The sequence below is a fragment of the Leptonychotes weddellii genome, chromosome 7, assembly GCF_054177405.1.
Source record: "Leptonychotes weddellii isolate Sample4059 chromosome 7, ASM5417740v2, whole genome shotgun sequence".
NCBI lineage: Eukaryota > Metazoa > Chordata > Mammalia > Carnivora > Phocidae > Leptonychotes > Leptonychotes weddellii.
In genome coordinates this window covers 26,038,968-26,058,106 of record NC_138375.1, presented here as the reverse complement: position 1 = coordinate 26,058,106, position 19,139 = coordinate 26,038,968, and the positions used below count along the sequence as shown (strand labels likewise).

At 42.3% G+C, this 19,139-nt stretch overlaps 1 protein-coding gene and 1 pseudogene across 6 annotated transcripts in view; one reads left to right on the top strand and one right to left on the bottom strand.

Moving 5' to 3' along the window:
- Positions 1 to 19,139, top strand: part of RANBP3L (RAN binding protein 3 like) — a 275,898-nt gene that overhangs the window by 153,444 nt on the left and 103,315 nt on the right. The gene's annotated exons all lie outside the window — the stretch shown is intronic.
- On the bottom strand, positions 5,742 to 6,592 carry LOC102741448 (centromere protein K pseudogene; annotated as a pseudogene).

Below are 19,139 nucleotides of genomic sequence, written 5' to 3'. Positions count from 1 at the left end.
GTATTAACACAGGTAGATTTTTAAAAGCTATTTTCATGGCTCTCAAGTCTAATTTCTGACTTTTAAAATATTCCAATGTTATATGGTCTCATGAATATCTTTTTTTTTTTTTAAAGATTTTATTTATTTATTTGACAGAGAGAGACAGCGAGAGAGGAAATGCAAGCAGGGGGAGTGGGAGAGGGAGAAGCAGGCTTCCCGCGGAGCAGGGAGCCCGATGCGGGGCTCGATCCCAGGACCCTGGGACCATGACCTGAGCCGAAGGCAGCCACTTAACGACTGGGCCACCCAGGCACCCCTGCTTTTTTTTTTTTTTTTTTCTTTTATTGAGTCACTTAACCTCTCTGAGCTTCATTTTTTTTCCCTCTGGAAAATTGAGATAATGTTAGCCGCAGGAAATGGGTCTAGAATGGGTGGGACTTCAGTACCTGGGTGGTAGTGGTGGTGAAGGGAGGTCTGAAACCATCTTGGAAAGGTTAATATGCAGGTCCCCTGACAATTCCAGACCACAGGCATTTCCTGTCATCCTGGGGATGTGCCTGATGTGATTTAGGAAGGCATGGAGTCTGGCAGTGATAGACAGAGTCTGGAGCACTCACCCAGGGCCCTTCTTATTCAGAGGCAGCTTGTCCTGCCACGTGCCTCTCGCCCTGGGATGTGCTCACATTCTGAATGTGCTTCCTGAGAGGGCCCCTTGTTGTGATCCTGCGAAGTTGGCCCTGAGAAGGTTCCCTTGCCCTCCACTAGGAGGGCTTCCCATCTCCCCTTCAACTGCAGGGAGTCATGTTACAAGGGCAGTGGAGCTTTGAGAGGCAGAAGGAGCCCAGTGACCGCCCGACTTAATCATTCGTGGTGTCATAAATAACCCTGATGACCCAGTGTCTGTGGTGTCACTTTTAGGAAGTCATTGGTTGGTTTCAAGCTTGCCCTTTCTAGCCAATAAAGGCAAATCTTTCTGTGCACAGCACTAATTCCATGAACTGGTGCTAGACTGCATTGTGTCCCTTCAAAATTCATATGATGAGTTCCTAACCCCAATGTGATGGTATTTGGAGATGGGGTCTTTGGGAGAAAATTAGGTCTAGATGAGGTCATAAAGGTAGGGCCTTCATGGTGAGTTTAGTACCCTTATAAGGAGAGATACCAGAGAGCTTGGGTGCTCCCTCCTCCCCTTCTCTTCCACCCTCTTCCCTCCTTCTCTCTCTCTCTCTCTCCACACACACACACACACACACACACACACACACACACACACACACACACAGGAAAAGCCATATGAGCACACAGTAAATGGCAGACATCTGCAAGCCAACAGGAGGGCTCCCACTAGAACCCATTCATGCTGGCACCATAAATTCAGACTTCTAGCCTCTAGAACTGTGAAAAAATAAATTTCTGTGTTTTTTTTTAAAGACTGAGTGAAAGGACCCAGAGGATGTTTCATGTAATACTTGCCCAGAAAGAAAAACAGAAATTCCGTGGACACTACAAGAAATTCCCCCAAAGATCAAGACAGTGGCACGAGCAGGGCAAGCAGGCATCTTCCTGCCTCTTCCTTTGTCACTCTTTCTCCCTTTAGCCACATTTCTCTACAGTTCTACCTCAGATGGATCCCATGTTAGCCCCGACATACGAGCCCCTCACAGCTTCGGGATGTGTCAATCATCTACTCTCAGCTGCTCCCACACACCTGCAATTTAGCTGTTAATCCTCCCCTGGCTCCTAGAAGAAACGGAGACACTCAAGGAGACATAGCAATTCTCTTCATCCACACTTACTTTGATATTTAAGTTCTGCAATGTTTGTTTTAGCGGTGCTGCTTCACAAATAGGATTTCAGTGTGCCATATTGGTATTCCTATTTCCCAAACATGACTCCCGGAGGAAAGCGGTCTTGCTATTTCTTAACTACAGACCATGACCACAGTGGGTAACCACTCTATTTCTATCTTTTATGTGGTTGGCCATACATTGTTAGTCCTAAGGCCGGACTTTGTGATTAGCTTTGAGACTTCGGGAACATTGCTTCTTTTCTCTGTGCCTCATTGTCATCATCTACAATAAAAAAGGGGAGGGGGTTGATTCGAATGTTGCTTTTTATGTCCCTTTCTGCTCTAAGGGATTGAGTTTCTATCATTCTTCATAAAACGTCAAATGTCCTGGATTTGTATTCTCTTTGTTTCCACGAGTCAGTAAGTATTTTATTGTATTTTTCTAAATAACTATTTCATTAACAAGTATCGCTAATAATGTCTTTGCAATGGGAATATTAATAGATCAGATAGTGGGAGTAAGGCCATGTACCACAGGACATTGGTTATACAATAAAGAAGCCAGGAGAGAGCCCTCTGGTGACTCCAGAAGGCAGGAAGACAAAGAAAGCTGGAAGGAAAACAGAACATGACACAGCATTGCGAAGGGTTTATGAAGAAAAAGGCACACACACACACACACACACACACGTGGAAACAGCTCTTCTCCATGTATAACCCTTTCCACAGCCAACAAAACAAGCAGTGGAAATTTCCAGCATGACAGACAAGCAGGTCCCAGTCATTAACTCTCTGCTTCCTGAACTTTTTCAAGGCTTCATGGTATTTGTAGGCTACCTCTGACCTTTGCTTTAGAAATTGTAAATTTTCCATGTCCTTTGTCAGCTGAGTGCTCTTTCTTTGTTAAATGATGGAAAACTTCCTAATATTTAAGTTCAATTGTTTGTTTCTTATTGAGACTCTACTGAGCTATACGGATGGATTTAAAAAATAACATTTTAAGAACACTAATGGATAGTAACAAATAGCAAATAAAAACATGTGCCCTGTGGCTCTCAGTATTGGTGTCAGTTTAGAAATGAGAATGTTTATTTTTGAACCAATGAATAGACTTGGATAAAACATGCACAATTATTATTCATCCTGCTTCCCCAGTGGGAAATGAAGGCTCACTGAGATTTCATTGATGGCTTTTTTATTTCCCTCTTCCCAAGCAAATAGCAGCTTGGGAGTGGAAGTGCTCTGAGCATTGGGTTCAAAGAGCTTCTGACTTCAGCTGCTACTGTCAAAGCCTTAGGACCAGAAATGGATGAAACTGACAGTTGCCCCAGTACAAACTACTAAAAATAGTAATGATTGAATACTTCCTGTCTGCCAGGTACTGTTCTAAGTCCTTTATAAAGTAGATATATTATTCTCAACCTTGTTTTACATTTGAAGAAACCAGTTTAGAGAAGTCAAGCAGCTTGCTTGAGATCTTGTAGCTAGTAAGTGCAGAATCTGGATTGATTTCAGGTCATGCTAAATCTGGAGACTGAATTTTTAACCTCCTGCTGTGCTATCTACTTGGAAAGCTCTCTCTTTTTTTTTTTTTAATCTATCAAGTATGAGATTTTCAGCACTACCCCTGTCCTCCCACACCCCTAATACTATTCAATTGGGCTATGAATGAGGGTTAAAGCAAACAAACAATTCAATTCTGTTTAATAAATGTGTCTTGAAATCCTACAATATTTAAGGCACCATGCTAAGCTATGCCATGGGGACTACAGAGATAAATAACCAAAGTCACAAAATTTATAGTCTGATGGTAGGGGGAAAACATTCCAACTTATAATTATAGTTGGAATGACAGGTATAAGCAGAATGTGATTGTATGATAGAACCAGCAGTAAGGAGTTGAGCAGAGCAAGACATACCTTTACATGGGAAGTCTGGGTTGCTTTCAGGGGATTCTTGCACTGGATTTTAAAGGATGGGTGGGACTTCAAACATTAGGATTGCATAGAGAGGGTATTCCAAGGAGAAGAAGCAGCAGGAACAAATGCAGTGGGACACAGCTAGGTCCCTGAGCTTACAGTTGGGTTATCCTGAGTAGGTCAATGAGGCAGTAACCTACAAAACTATATGGTAGGCTGGTAGAGCCCATCCATGAGAGGAAATGCAATGGTTAGGCAGTAAAATGCCAGGCTGCTGGAGTCAGGAGGATCTATGAAACTCTCAAATAAAGGTACCCTCAGAAGGGTGGGGCTCAGGGCAGAGTCCCCTCTTCCCACCCAGAGCCACAGCAGTCTATGAATACCACCCCTGTGTGTGGTGGGCAAAACCACAGAGCCAACCTAGGTGGTAAATCACCTTGGTCCCCAGCATTGCACAGACCGACCCAGGGGCAAACAGGCCACTGGTGGGCAGGACACACCTGTCCGGTATATACTAGGTACACCTGGTTTGGTGTACTGCTGGCTGCTTTTTTGATTGGCCCAGCCTTAGAGATATTGATTTTTATAAAACATTTAAAAGGAGAGGTCCCGTAATGACTGAGCCACCCAGGCGCCCCTGTTGAATCACAGACCCGTACCTCTGAAACAAATAATACATTATATGTTAAAAAAGAAGGAGAAGAAGGAGAAGATAACAGGAAGGGAAAAATGAAGGGGGGGAATCAGAGGGGGAGACGAACCATGAGAGACTATGGACTCTGAGAAACAAACGGAGGGTTCTAGAGGGGAGGGGGTGGGGGGATGGGTTAGCCCGGTGATGGGTATTAAGGAAGGCACGTTCTGCATGGAGCACTGGGTGTTATACGCAAACAATGAATCATGGAACAGTACATCAAAAACTAATGATGTAATGATGTATGGTGACTAACATAACATAATTAAAAAAAATCTTAAAAAAAAAAAGGAGAGGTCCCTTTTAAGATGATCACAATATCCTGAAGCAAAGGAACCTTATATAGTTAAATTTTTTTATTATTTGTAGTTTGTTGTATATATTTATGCTCAATTTACCGTTCGTAAACTGCTTATAGTTAATTCCATTAATGCATAGTTTGCTTTTTGAAATAATTTTTCTTGATGTCTTTATAGAGTCCCAAGTTAAAGAATCTCTTGAGTGGAAGAAATGGAATTGTATTTTCTCATATGTTCTTTTAAAAGGTCTGGGATAATTCATAAGAACATAACAAAAGCAGTTAGCTGATGGGTTTTGGGGAAGGGTTGATGCAGAGAGGAAAAACCATGGAGATGACAGAGAACAGGGTTGACTTTTCACTGATTACCTTTTATATTTGTTCTTGTTTAACTCATGTGAATGTAATATCTCTGACAAAAATAACCAAATAAACCAATAAAAGAACTTCAAATAACCCTATATTTTTGAAAATGCATAGACTATCTCTGGAAGGAGGACACCAAAGAAACTGATCACAAAAGTCATCTCCAGGGAGAACAGAGTGGCCAGGGGCAGGAAAAGGAAGGAGGCTTACTCTACTCCCTCACCTGTGAATACCGTGACATGGACCTTCGCAGAACCTGTTCCTCATACTGGAAATGCTTCTTGGCCTAAAGAAATAGTGTCTCCTTGGAATGGCTAATGCCTAAACTCTCATAATTTGAGTTTCACTTAGTTTAGAAATGGTTTCCTTCTGGTTTTTCTAGGAAGAATCACAGCTTTGGTGACCATTTCCAGCCTAGCAAACATGTCAATGTCATAGTGGAAAAGTTCCAAGGAAAACAGAACTAACAACAAGAAATCCCTCCATCCTCCCCCTTTAAAATTTTTTTTTTCTGAAGCATAACAATTTTATTTCTTTAAAATTTCTTGCAAATTAATTATTAGATGTTCCACTGTTTAACAGGTACTTTTTCCCAACATCCCATACTTTCTTCTCTATCTGGATTCATTTTTTTCAATCCAATAGGAAAAAAAGAATGATGGTAAAATTTTCATAAGCAAAACATTTGGCTGATTAGTTACTAAAGTATGGCCATTTTTTAACCTCTAACATTTCATGCGGTGTTATCAGCTGTGCAGTTGATTCTTGAATGTTTTTCTTTTTCTTTTTCACATTTCTATCAGGCAGAGGAAAATGATCTTCCAGAAACTCACCCAAGGTAATCAAGAGTTTCTCCTTAATTCTTTTATATCATGCATTTTAGTTTTCAGCTCATCAAAGATTCTTGATTCAGAAAATGTCACAACCTGATGTTTCAATTCACTGTGTAGTACATTAAGAGATTGCAGTATCTGTTGTTGTTCATCCAACCACTGTTGCTCCCTTTCCAAGTCTTCCTTTAGCTTTTCATTCTTTGACTGAATAGTAGAGAGCACCAATTCAAGATCATGTCTCAATTTTTGGAACTCTTCTTTGCCTAATGTTACAAGAACTTCTTCATTCAGTGGCATTATTCCAGGACTTTCTTTCTGCCATTGATTGAGTTCAGCAGTCAAACATTTCGCTTGCATAATTAATAATGACAGCTGAGCATTTGAATCAGTGAGTGTCTCAGTTCCAACAAGTGATAATTTTTTCTGACATTCTTCCACATCTTTCCACATTTCTTCACATTCTTTAATAAGTTCTTCTTCAGCATTTGTAACATCTTCCATGTCTGTAGTACTGTCTGGACCTAGATCTTGCTAATTCACTGACATGTGCCTTGTAATAATTAGCCTTATAAGAAAAAAAGCTGTGTGACCTTGGGCAAGTCACTTAAACTGTCTGTGCCTCAGTTTCCTTATCACCACAGTGCCACGGACTTCAGGTCTTCTCCGCTGGGCGTAAACAAGGCTTCCTGGCCTAGGACGTTTGCGCGCGCTGCTTGCTGATTGGATCTGCCTAAAAAAATTTTTTTGGGGGAGAAGAAGAAAAGAAAAAGTCTTAGAAAGGGGTTGCATTATATTCTTTTGTCTTTCAATTTTCCAGGTTTCTCCCAACCCCCACGTGAACATCTCCAAGTATTCGTGTGAAATAGTTTATTAGATCCTTTTCAGGATAGGGTTTAAAGCAATATGGAAGGAATAGAGGTCACCAGACTCTGGGGAGGGGAAGGGGCCCTTCTGAGATACAACGTGTGAAAAGGAGAGGGATTTACCTTGGGTCAAATCAACTGTACTGTTCTGAGAACAGTGTTTAACTAGAAAACAAGTGTACTCACTTCTTTGGGCAATAATGCAGGAAAAACCTGTGGGTGTTGCAGGGTGGGAGGGCAGTTGGGTGAAGGGGGAGCTGTTTTTACTGGCAGGTGGGGAATGCTGCTGTAAACAAGCCCCTGGTCCAGGAGGAAGGAAGTGTCTATCAGAGAGTTAGTAATGATCAAAGTTGCCCAGGAACATCCTTGCGCGTGAGATGAAGTTCACATTACCTTAAATATCTAAGAATATACATTTTTCTCAAATACTAGATGGTCTTATTCTTTTGTCCAGTAACTAAAGAATGTAGCTAAAAATTGTGAATTCCTCTAAAGGCTCAGATTTCCTAACTGGCAAAGGAATGCATACCTTCAACAAAATATGCTGGGTTACTCTTTGAGGGACTTAAATTTACACAAGGGAATGATAAGGGGGAAATGTAAAAAAAACAAGCCTAGGTTGAGTGATCTGACATATTTTTTTTTGGGATTGCAAAGTTTAATAGCTAGAAAAACAATTTCTAACTTCAGTTTTGTGCGTAGGCATGGTTTTGTGATTTCTCTCTCTATGGCTGAAGCAATATGAAAATGCAGCTTTCATCTGTTCACTGATCCTGATCAGGAGCTCTAAAGGTTCTCTATTTCCTACTAGATCAAACTCACTGCCCTTCCTTGCTTGCAGTGTTTTCTGCAATATGGTCCTGAATTTACTCAGCCTCACTTCCATGACGCCACAGCAAGCCACCCCTGCTCTATTTAGTTTTGATTTCTTCACAGTCTCCAGACAACATACTTTCTCCCATCTCCCACTCACATCCTCCTCTTGCTTGCTGACCTGTTCACTTCCTTCCTTCAAGAACCAAGCCAAATTCAAATTTCCATGAAGATGGTCTTAAGTGGCAAAGCCTTTGTTTGTCTCTCTTCTGAATAGCACATGGCTTATGCAGCTATGGGACTAAGCCATGTCTACTTCTAGGCTTAGTCCCATGGCTAAGTCTAAGCCATGTCTACTTATGGGACTAAGCCATGTCTACTTCTAGGATTCTGACATGTCTGTGTTGACAGGTGAATAGGTCTATTTGCATGAAATGAAAAGATACTGCCCAAGACAACAGGGCTGGAGCCTCCTGGTAAAGACACATCCAAGTTAGAGCCAAGGTGGACAGACAAGGTTGGCCAAACCTTTGGCTTCAGAGGGAAGAAGCAATGCTGGGTACTTCATAGCGTTTGTCATTCACATTTTCTTCTGCCCCCGTGCCACCTTCATTGGGATTCCATTAATAGAGTGTGAAATGAATGGTGAAGAGAGGCATTCAGGTGAAGTTTCTCATTTGAATCCCAGTGCTGTGGCATTCTGAGAACTCAAGGCCATCCTATCAATTCCTTAGGGAGATGGTTGTACCTGGTGAAAGTTGGCAGTGCCCATAAGGAAGGGTTGCCAGATAAAATATTGGGTGCCCTATTAAATGTGAATTTCAGGGGTGTCTGGGTGGCTGATTTGGTTAAGTGTCCGACTCTTGATTTCCGCTCAGGTCATAGTCTCAGGGTGATGAGATTGATGTCCCTGTCGGGCTCCACACTCAGCAGGGAGTCTGCTCTCTCTCTTCCTCTCCCCCTGACCCTCCCCCTCACTAATGCTCAATAAATAAATAAATAAATAAATAAACAAACAAAATCTTGAAAAAATGTGAATTTCAGATAAGCAAGAAATAGCTTTTTAGTATATCTCATGTAACATTTGGGGCATATTTATACTAAAAATTATTTGTTGTTTATCAAATTCAATTTTAACTGGTTGTCCTGTATTTTCATTGGTAAATGTAGCAACCCTACTAAGAGGGACAGTGGTGCCTGAAAAAGGGTAAAATGTCCACTGGGGTTCAATAGAATCTAGAGGAAGGAATCCAGATATGATAACTAGGCAGTTGGCCTGCTTCTCTTTCTGAATAAAAAGACAAAGCACTGAGAAGAGAAAGCCTCTTGACCTTTCCACTTGCTTCATGTCTTTGAATTACTCATGATGCCTGGAGTGATGACAGCCATCTAGAGGTCATGGGCTATAAGTAGGAGGATGAAAAGCCAAGATACCATGGACAGTGAAGCAAAAGGTTGCAAAGAGCTTGGGTCTTTTAAGACATTGTTGAGCTTCATCCAAGGAGGTTCAACCTTACCTGAGACAACTTTGGGTTGGATCCATACTTGAATAACATTCAAATTCTATTAGGAAGAAAGAAGGAGGAAATGGATGCTGGGTAGGTTAGCAACAATGTCACTAACAATGTAACCAGCAACCACGTGGATAGTCCTTCTGTAGACATTGTTTCTTTAGGCCTTGATTACTGACCAAAGAACACTAGGATTTTAAATATAGGTACAGAAATTAGAAGTCTAGGAAGAAAAAGAAGATAGGAAGTATATGCAATAAATGTGCTGGTATTCCCTTTTCCTCATTTTTTGTGTTTAATAGACTACCAATGTGGTTGAATGTCAAGCATAGCTGACATGGTTAAAAAAATTAAATGATTAACTTATTCCCTATAAGATCCCTGCTCATATATTATTCCTTCATCCACACAGGGCCACTTGATCCCCTATCACCATCACTCCCATCTCCTCTTATATGTACATCCCTACCTCAGTCACTGGAAAATATCTTTTCAGTAGTCAGGGAGAATTTAAGGACCCATAGCAGACTCAATAGCCCAAGTGTAGTCAACTTTGCTACTTATCAGTCATTCTCTGAACTCATACTAAGCTTCGTGTCTGACCGCCTACCTCTAGATTTCTGAGAGTTGTGAAACATTCGTGTTTTTGTTGCTTAAGACATTGTCAAGTGTTCTATTACCTGCAGATAGAAGCATCCCTAGCTGATAGAGAAGCTGCCAAGTTCTTGTTCATGAGCATAAGTGAGACGCCCTTTATCAACTTTCAGAAATGTTCAGGGGAAGCTTTCCAGGAAAGTAGAGTCCTAAATTATCAGGTAATGGAGAGAGCCAAACAAATATGGGTTACACTTGGCATCTCTATCGAAAAGTTGATACTGGATCTGAGTGAGCATCAAGCCTCCACGAGGACTTCAGCTCCTGAGAGCCCAGAGACTTTCCTTTTTATTCCCATCCCTCAACTGCATGACTCAATACACATTTATTAATTGACTAATTAAAGAATTTAATTGATTTATGGAGGATTTCCAACTTAATCTAAACCTGGAAGGGAGGATTTGAAAGGTGGTGTGGAGAAAGAATACTGTGGGTTAGGAGATATAAGAACAGAGGTCCTGGAACTGGTCATTAGCACAGCATGTTTGGTGCCTAAGGATTAGATTCCCTGAAAAGGATTAGTAAGAGTTTTATGACTGGGAGGACGAAATGTTACTGCTGGATACATTGCTAGGTATTTGGGGCTGGTGCAATAGATCACTAGGAACCTAGGAATCACGAGGACTAGTGGAGAAATGCAAGGACAGAGATATCTTAGGGAAGTTCATTAGTCAGAAGCCCATAAGACCTATTAAAAGAAAGACATTGGTAACTAGAAAGGCAGTTAGGGGGTTCTTAAAGTGATTGAGGAATGGATTATAGTGGTGATAAGGAAGCAGGTGGGAAAAAAGTGAATCCTAGTAAGAACTGACAGAAGGCAAGAGAAAAAAAATGCTAACATTTACTTGGTGCCTACTTCATACCAAGCATTTCACATACACTGCCCCATTTAGTGAGCTATATTATTATACTCTCCATCCAGTGGGGGGGAGCGCAATCTGTAAACATGTAACAATTTTACAGAGGGACAATAGTTCTAATAGAAGTGTATATGAGAAAGCTATTTGAGTATCTAGGAAAGAGGCATGGACCTAACGAATGTCTTGAAAGATGCATGAAAATTTAACAGAAAAGTCTGAGGAGAACATTCCAGACAGATGGATGGTATGTGCATAGCCATATCTTTGGCAAAATCTTTGCATGTGGTGTCTTCTGGAGAATTCATTAGTACCAAGGAGTTTCTCTGAGATATTTGACTGAGATATTTGCAGGTCAGGGCAGAGGGGCTTTTTGGGACCCTTAAATAATACCTGTCAATTTGGCATCTTAGAAAAACTATAGCTATAGCCAGTAGTGGAAACATCTCCAGAGATTTCTGCTGGAAATAATGCTCCATGATGTGATGATGCAAGAAGGTGGGAAAGTACTGAAGTTCTTCCATGTCCTTCATCTCTCCACCCTTCCCAGGATTCTCCAGGGCCACCTGCCTTTCCCCATGACCCCCAACCCAACCTGTTTTCCTATCCATGCTAAGGGCTACACATATTCTGAGCACAAAGAGCTAGGCAGCATCCTCTATGTCCCTCATCTATTTGCTCTTGGGGCTGACTTCGCAGACTGTTCCTCCGTCCCCTTCCTGAATATTGAAGACCACCCTTCTCATGATGCCCTGTGGCTGTGGCTTTCTGACATTTGGTCTGGAGCCCCTGGGCCATGACAGCAGAGACCTCCTGCTCAAACCCTCCAGGGTTCGGGACATTGCTTGTTTTTTGTTTTTTGTTCTTTTTTCCTCTCTCTCTGCTGTCCTTGGAGATAGGCAGGAGACCTCAGATAACCCTAATATCGGGAGGGATCATCTCCATCTCAAAAAAAAAATGCTCTAGTTCTGGGAGAGGTGGGTGGACTGGCTACAGATGCACTCCCTGTCATGTCCCCTTACTTGACCAGTTGGAACCTTGCTCTGTGGCATTTGGGGAAGATAAGGAGTCTTCTACAATTTGTTCAAAAAGTTAGCAAAGGCTTCCATGTTTCTACTCTAATTCTGCTGCCACTTCAAACCTATTTTTCAAAACATCACAAATATTAACATTCTCTTCATATTACTCTTCCTTCAAATAATTTCTAAGGAATGTGCCCAAATGGCACAGGAGTAGGAGTCGGGAGAGTCAGAAGTCTGCAGACCTTACTTTTGGCTTGACTTCAGCCTCTATCCCTCCATTCTATACCCTTGAGCAAGACATCACTTTTTCAAACCTTATTTTCCCCATTTGTTAAAGAGATGCAATGGAAAAAAGATAGTCTCTTCAATAAATGGTGCTGGGAAAATTGGACAACTATATACAGAAGAATGAACCTCGACCATTCTCTAACACCATACACAAAGATAAACTCAAAATGGATGAAAGACCTCAATGTGAGACAGGAATCCATCAAAATCCTAGAGGAGAACATAGGCAGTAACCTCTTTTGATATCGGCCACAGCAACTTCTTTCAAGATTCATCTCCAAACACTAGTGAAACAAAAGCAAAAATGAACTTTTGGGACTTCATCAAGATAAAAACTTCTGCACAGCAAAGGAAGCAGTCAATAAAACAAAGAGACAACCCACAGAATGGGAGAAGATATTTGCAAGTGACGCTACAGATAAAGGGCTGGTACCCAAGATCTATAATCTATAGTCATCAATAATGACTTGATTATTTAATCAAGTCAAAAAATGGGCAGAAGACATGAACAGACACTTCTCCAAAGAAGACATACAAATGGATAACAGACACATGAAAAAATGTTCATCATCATTAGCTATCAGGGAAATTCAAATCAAAACCACATTGAGATACCACCTTACACCAGTTAGAATGGCAAAAATCGACAGGGCAAGAAACAACACATGTTGGAGAGATTGTAGAGAAAGGGGAACCCTCTTACACTGTTGGTGGGAATGCAAGTTGGTACAGCCACTTTGGAAACAATGTGGGGGTTCCTCAAAAATTAAAAATATAGCTACCCTATGACCCAGCAATTGCACTCCTGGGTATTTACTGCAAAGACACAGATGTAGTGAAAAGAAGGACCATATGCACCCCAATGTTCATAGCAGCAATGTCTGCAACAGCCAAACTGTGGAAAGAGCCGAGATGCCCTTCAATAGATGAATGGATAAAGATGTGGTCCATATATACAATGGAATATTACTCAGCCATCAGAAAGGATGAATACCCAACTTTTACATTAACATGGATGGGACTGGAGGAGATTATGCTAAGTGAAATAAGTCAAGCAGAGAATGTCAATTATCATATGGTTTCATTTATTTGTGGAACATAAGGAATAGCATGGAGGACATTAGGAGAAGGAAGGGAAAAATGAATGGGGGGAAATCAGAGGGAGAGATGAACCATGAGAGATGATGGACTCTGAGAAACAAACAGGGTTTTAGAGGGTAGGGGGGTAGGGGGATGGGTTAGCCTGGTGATGGGTATTAAGGAGGGCACGTACTGCATGGAGCACTGGGTGTTATATGAAAACAATGAATCATGGATCACTATATCAAAAACTAATGATGTATTGTATGGTGACTAACATAACATAATTAAAAAAAAAGAGATACAACAGAGTTTACTTCCACTCATTAGCATTTCTCTGAGGACTGGATCTGGTTACATACATTATAGTGGTATAGGAAGCATAAAATATGATAGATGAGCCTTATCACCAGACAGCAGGACCAAGTAACTCTGGAGCCAGACTTTCTTTAAAGCCAGGGTTTTCCCCCTGGAAAATGAGGATAATGATGCAATCTGAAAGCTCCAAAATCCTCAAAGCTTGGGAATTAAAAGTTTTTTCATGAATGGGGCACCCATACTTATTTGGTGGCAAGATTGACATGAGGGTTTTTATGGTCTTTGTCTAGCCCATTTGCTGCAGAAATCTCAATGTGCTTGCTTAGTGGGTGCTGCCCCAGATCCCTTGGGAATCATTACATAGTATGCAATGCATGCACTGTACTATTTTTCTTAAAACACGAACAATTCAGAATTGGAAACACATTTGGCCTCAAGGAATTTAGATATGGGATTGTGGGCTTTGGTACCAAACTCACAGGGCTGTTGTGATGATTAAGTAAATAGATTCAGCATAGTGCCTGCCCCATGGTAGATGCTCAGCAAATACTAGCTGCCATTACTATTCCCTCCATTACTGCAGCCCTCAACATCTTTGAACAATTTCCGCTATTGCTCTAGACCTGTTTCCCTATTTGTGCCTATAACAATTTTTTAAAAGATTTTATTTATTTATTTGAGAGAGAGAGAGAGAAAGAGTAAGGAGGAGTGGCAGAGGGAGTGGGAGAAGCAGACTCCCCGCTGAGCAGGGAGCCCAATGTGGGGCTCGATCCCAGAACTCTGGGATCATGACTTGAGCCAAAGGCAGACATTTAACTGACTGAGCCACCCAGGTGCCCCTGTGCCTGTAACTATTAATGTCTAAAATTCTTTCCATTCAACCACTCAGCACTTGCCTTTCCTAAAGCTCCTGTCTTCCCAGCTGTCTGCCAAAATGCTGTCCTCATTTATTTATTTATTTATTTTTAAATGCTTGCATTTTCTTTTCTTTTTTTTTTTTTTTAAGATTTTATTTATTTATTTGACAGAGAGAGACAGTGAGAGCAGGATCACAAGCAAGGGGAGAGGGAGAGGGAGAAACAGGCTTCCTGTGGAGCAGGGAGCCCGATGCGGGGCTCGATCCCAGGACCCTGGGATCATGACCTGAGCCGAAGGCAGACACTTAATGACTGAGCCACCCAGGCACCCCTGCTGTCCTCATTTAGAACAGAAAGTTCTCCCTGTAGCCACCTGAGGTCCCCTCCATCTGCCTTCGTGGTAATTAGTTGGATGGTTTGCTTGTGGGTAAAGGAGGCTGGGAGAGAGTTCTAGAACGGATCCCACTGGCAGGTCTCAGACTCCTAGCTCACCCTGACATACTTCCCTTCGGCTGTGTGGCTGGGATCCTATAGGGGTGGGTGCAGCTCCTCCCCCTTTAGAAAATTTACTTCCACCTTTCTGGACCTCACTTTCACATGGTTAAAGCACAATAGTCAGCCTAGATGACAGCTTTATGCCTCTTAGCTCCTTCAAATCCTACCTCCTGTGATGCTGCCTAGAGATGTTATCTTTGCATGCTGGGGAACCACATCCTCCATACCTTCAGTCATCAGCTGATGTTGAAGGGGGAATGAAAGCTGCTTCTCTTCCGCTCTGAGTATATCCAGCCTCAAGAGGGGCCAAATGCAAGGCATTTGCAAACCTTGTTACCAAGGAAACTAGATCCTCTTTCCCCAGCTTTCTGGGCACTGAAACTAACCTGACTGTAGGAACAGGCTCTGGGTCATCTCCTGGACAGAATTAGAGATGAATTGGACAGTCTCAAGTTTAAGGAGATCCAGCCTGGTAACTAGGGGGCTGCAGGCAATGTTGCCATCCACTGATTAATGTCAGAGGCCAAGCAGCACAGTGACCAGCATTGGAAATCTGGTCAATAGACAGAAGGACCCTACTAGTGGTGAGAGAGGCTGTTGGAGAAGCAGGAGAGGGAGAGAGAGGGATGCTGGGAAGTGGTGAGGCTTCAGGTCAAGACTCTAGTTAGGAGGGAGACTGAGGTATGAGGGAGGATGGGTGGTAAGAGGGGAAACAATGGAAGCCTGGTGCTGTGGACTGGGTCACCCAATGGTGGGGAGGAAGCACATAACCCTCAAATGCATGGGCCCCCAGGGCTCTTCCCTGGAGCACCAAATACTGCCATGTTGCACAAGACACTAGTAACTGCCAGACTTGTCTCCTCTTTATCATTACAAAGAGGACCCCAATTTTGTTTCAGAAACAATGTAATCAATTAGAAACACTAATATCCCCAGAGTCCCAGTTGTGTTTGCTAAGATATAAGCAGAAATCCCTGGGAGGAGCTGTGGGAAAACCTGTGGAAAGGGTTGATGTAGCAGGCACATGCATTTGCCCTTCACCCTTGCCCCTTTTTTCTGCCTGAGATTCAGACAGGACACTGAAAGAGAAACAGCCATCTGGTGAGTGGGAAGTCCAAAGCCAGAAGCTAAGCTGGGCGGGGCTGGAAGCTGAAGGAAGCCTGAGACCCTGATGGCACTGAGAGCCACAGGACAGCCCTGAAAATGGTACTGCAGCTTCTTGTCATGTGAGAAAAATGAACTCTTGTTTGGCTAATCTACTGTAGTTGAGCTCTGTTTTATGCAGACGGACCCAGTCCTAACAGACACACATATCTGGCTTACTGGGTTGTTGGGAGGATTTGATGAGATGCCTCAGCAGACTCTGAGGGTTGAGGTGAACCCAGCAGAGATTGCTGAGCACTCAGAATCCAACTTTGGGAACTTGTCCTATTCTTAAGCCCCTGTAGGTGGTGGACACCTAAGCCACTGATACACTTCCTGTCCCCAACTTGATTAACTAACTCCAGACTTAGTGGGGCGGGTTAATCCTGTGACCACAATGGGGATGTGTCAGTAAATCCAGCTGCAGGGAAACAGTTTTGAAAAACCAGAGGAAGCAAGGCAGAGGATGATGTGCATTGTGGCTTACTGAAAGTCCATCTGCACTTCTAGAAAAAATGTCTCTGCTTATATGCTATCAATGGTGGTTCAGTAGCACCTTCTTCACATTCAGAGTAGCTTTCATTCATTCGTCAAATACTTCCTGGGTGCTTACATTGTGTCAGGTACTGTATTTGGTGCTGGAGATACAAAAGTGAGTCAGATACGATCCTTGACCTCCAGCATCTTTTCTGAGTACCAATTTTTTATTTTTGTTTAAATTTTATTTTTTTTTTAGAAAATGGGGCCAAAAGGTGAAGGGTACACTTGAGTTAAATATGAGGGAAGAAAAAGCTCTGACTATTGACATTTTTGTCATTTTGTATGTTCTGACTGATGCTGTAAGAATAATGTACACTGGGTTTTGGGAGGTGGGGGATATTTCCAATCTAGCCTGGAGTGGAAAGTTACTGGTATGCTCAGAAGTAAGCTTCCATAATTATGGACTGAGGTCAGACAAACTATAGAGAGTTCTCAATTTCTAGCGTTTTCTTGGGCTGTGAGTAAACTACCACTTGACCCAGGTAAAACATGCTGTCTCCTTAAATGGAAAATACCCAGATGGTGGAAATTTTGTGTTATCTACAAATGGGAAACTATTAGGTCTTCAGTGATACCCACTGGGCTACACTCTGAACAGCTGACTAAAAAGATTGTACCAGCCCACCATTTTTCATTTTTAGCTGCTCCTCACTGAAGAGATATTTGGGTATGCATATATACCATATATCAGAATGCAGGTTCTCAGGTAAGAACACCTTTGAATCCTAACTCTGCTCCTTACCAGCTGGTGAGCAGCCAGGTAGTTACTTGACATCACCAAGTCAATCATTCCTACCACTTAGGGTTGTCATGAAGATTAAAAATAACATATTATACAAAGGATGGACAGTACTTGGCACAGAGTTAGAACTCAAAACATGTTAACTATGGGGAAAATGAGATGGGGATGGGGAGAGAGAGAATGGGAAATCTTTTCTCAGGGGGATGATCTGGGCTAGAGCCATTTACCCCGCAACAGACCTTCTTGTGCCATCTCTGTCCAGAAACAACCCATCCTCAGCAGACCCCAGAGACTGTTAAACCTCTGTTCTGCTGAATTCTGCTCCATTCACCTTCAAGCTGCTGGGGAATGTGGGGGCTCTCCAATTATTTGAATGAAAACTGAATTTCAGTGGGCAGTTTTGGAGGGTCTGTGAAATGAGCAGGTCCGATGCCCCATTGGATGAATCTGCTTTGTGAGACTAGTTGAGGGTTTTCATGAAAGGCTTCCCTATGTAAATATATTAGTTTCCCCGTCTCTGCAATGGAGGTGATTGTCCTGACCTCCTCTGATGGGGGGGGGTGGATTAAACCAAATGGTAAGTACCTAGCATGATGATGGGGAGGGAGTAGGAGCTCCAGGAAGATTGCTCCATCCTTCCACATCCTTCCCTGCCCTGTTGTCATACTGCCCTAAACTGAGAGTATGACTGCCAGAGAGCTAACAACATGTGGCAGGAGGAATATAGGAATCCACTCTTAGCATCTTATACTTTAGTTGCAATTCATTTATCAGGCCAGCCAGGGCAATCCCTGGCCCAGTTCCATTCAGCCCCATGGCACACTAGAATTTCCGGGCAGCATTTTAAAAATTATTGATATTGAGCATGAATTCCCTTCCCCAAGTGAATCTGTCTTAATGAATAGCTCCTTGAAAGAATGAGTACCTCTCTGGTTTCAGTTTGTTTCCTCTGCAAATTGAGAACAGAGAAGTAAAGTAGCTCACTGGGTGCTGCACAGCTAGAGAAGGGCCCAGGTCTGCTGAAGCCCAGCTTAGGGCAGTCACCCCAACAGATACTGTCCTTAGTTAAAATTATGATATTCTGTCCATCATGGATTTTTTTTGCATTAATTTTGAGTTTGAAAATAGTGTATTAAAGTATTATATATCTTGATTTCAAGGTTTTTTGGCATCCCCTTAAATTTGTATTCAAGGTCATAGCCAAATGATGGGAAGTGCTCAAGAGAAAACTTCACATCATTTCCCTGGGTCCAGAAATTGCATCTAAAAAGGGACATGAACTGGCCATCTGTCCTTTTCCTTGGAAGGTCATGCTCAGTTTACTAGGATTTTGTGCTGTGTTTCCAGGAGTGGTGATGGCCAGTCATGAGGATAAGGATGAGCTTCTGGTCTGTGGCAGAGCTGGACATAGGCCCAGTGAATTTCTGAGGCTTCTCTACAAGAAATCAGTTGAAAGTCATTTTAAGACTGGTTAGATTTCAACTGAGGGTTCTAGAGGGGAGGGGGTGGGGGGACGGGTTAGTCTGGTGATGGGTATTAAAGAGGGCACGTACTGAATGGAGCACTGGGTGTTATACGCAAACAATGAATCATGGAACACTACATCAAAAACTAATGATGTAATGTATGGTGATTAACATAACATAAAAAAAAAAAAAGAAGACTGGTTAGATTTTGGCTGTGTCTCTTTTGCAGCCTAAGCAACAGATGAAATTCCTCCAGGAAGTATTCATTATTTAACTGCCACTAGCTTACAGTTAAGTTTTGGCTAGCTTGACATTTTCAGCCCATACTAATCTGAATTAGGTTATAAATGAGTGACAAGACCTGAACTATGCCCTCAGATACCATTAAACCAAAAGATAGTTGATTTGCCTGGAGGGAGCTCTGTGCTTATGAGGTCAGGAACCATGCTAATGGTTTGCAAAGGAAGCATTCCCGACAAGGCGGAGCTGCAGATGCAGGTGAAAAGTCTTTCCCTGAACCGGTAGACAGATACAGTGCGGGGCTTGGTTCGCAGGTAGAGTCCTACCTGTCAGGCTACCTGTGCCTCGGGGAGTGTCTTTAGTCATCTC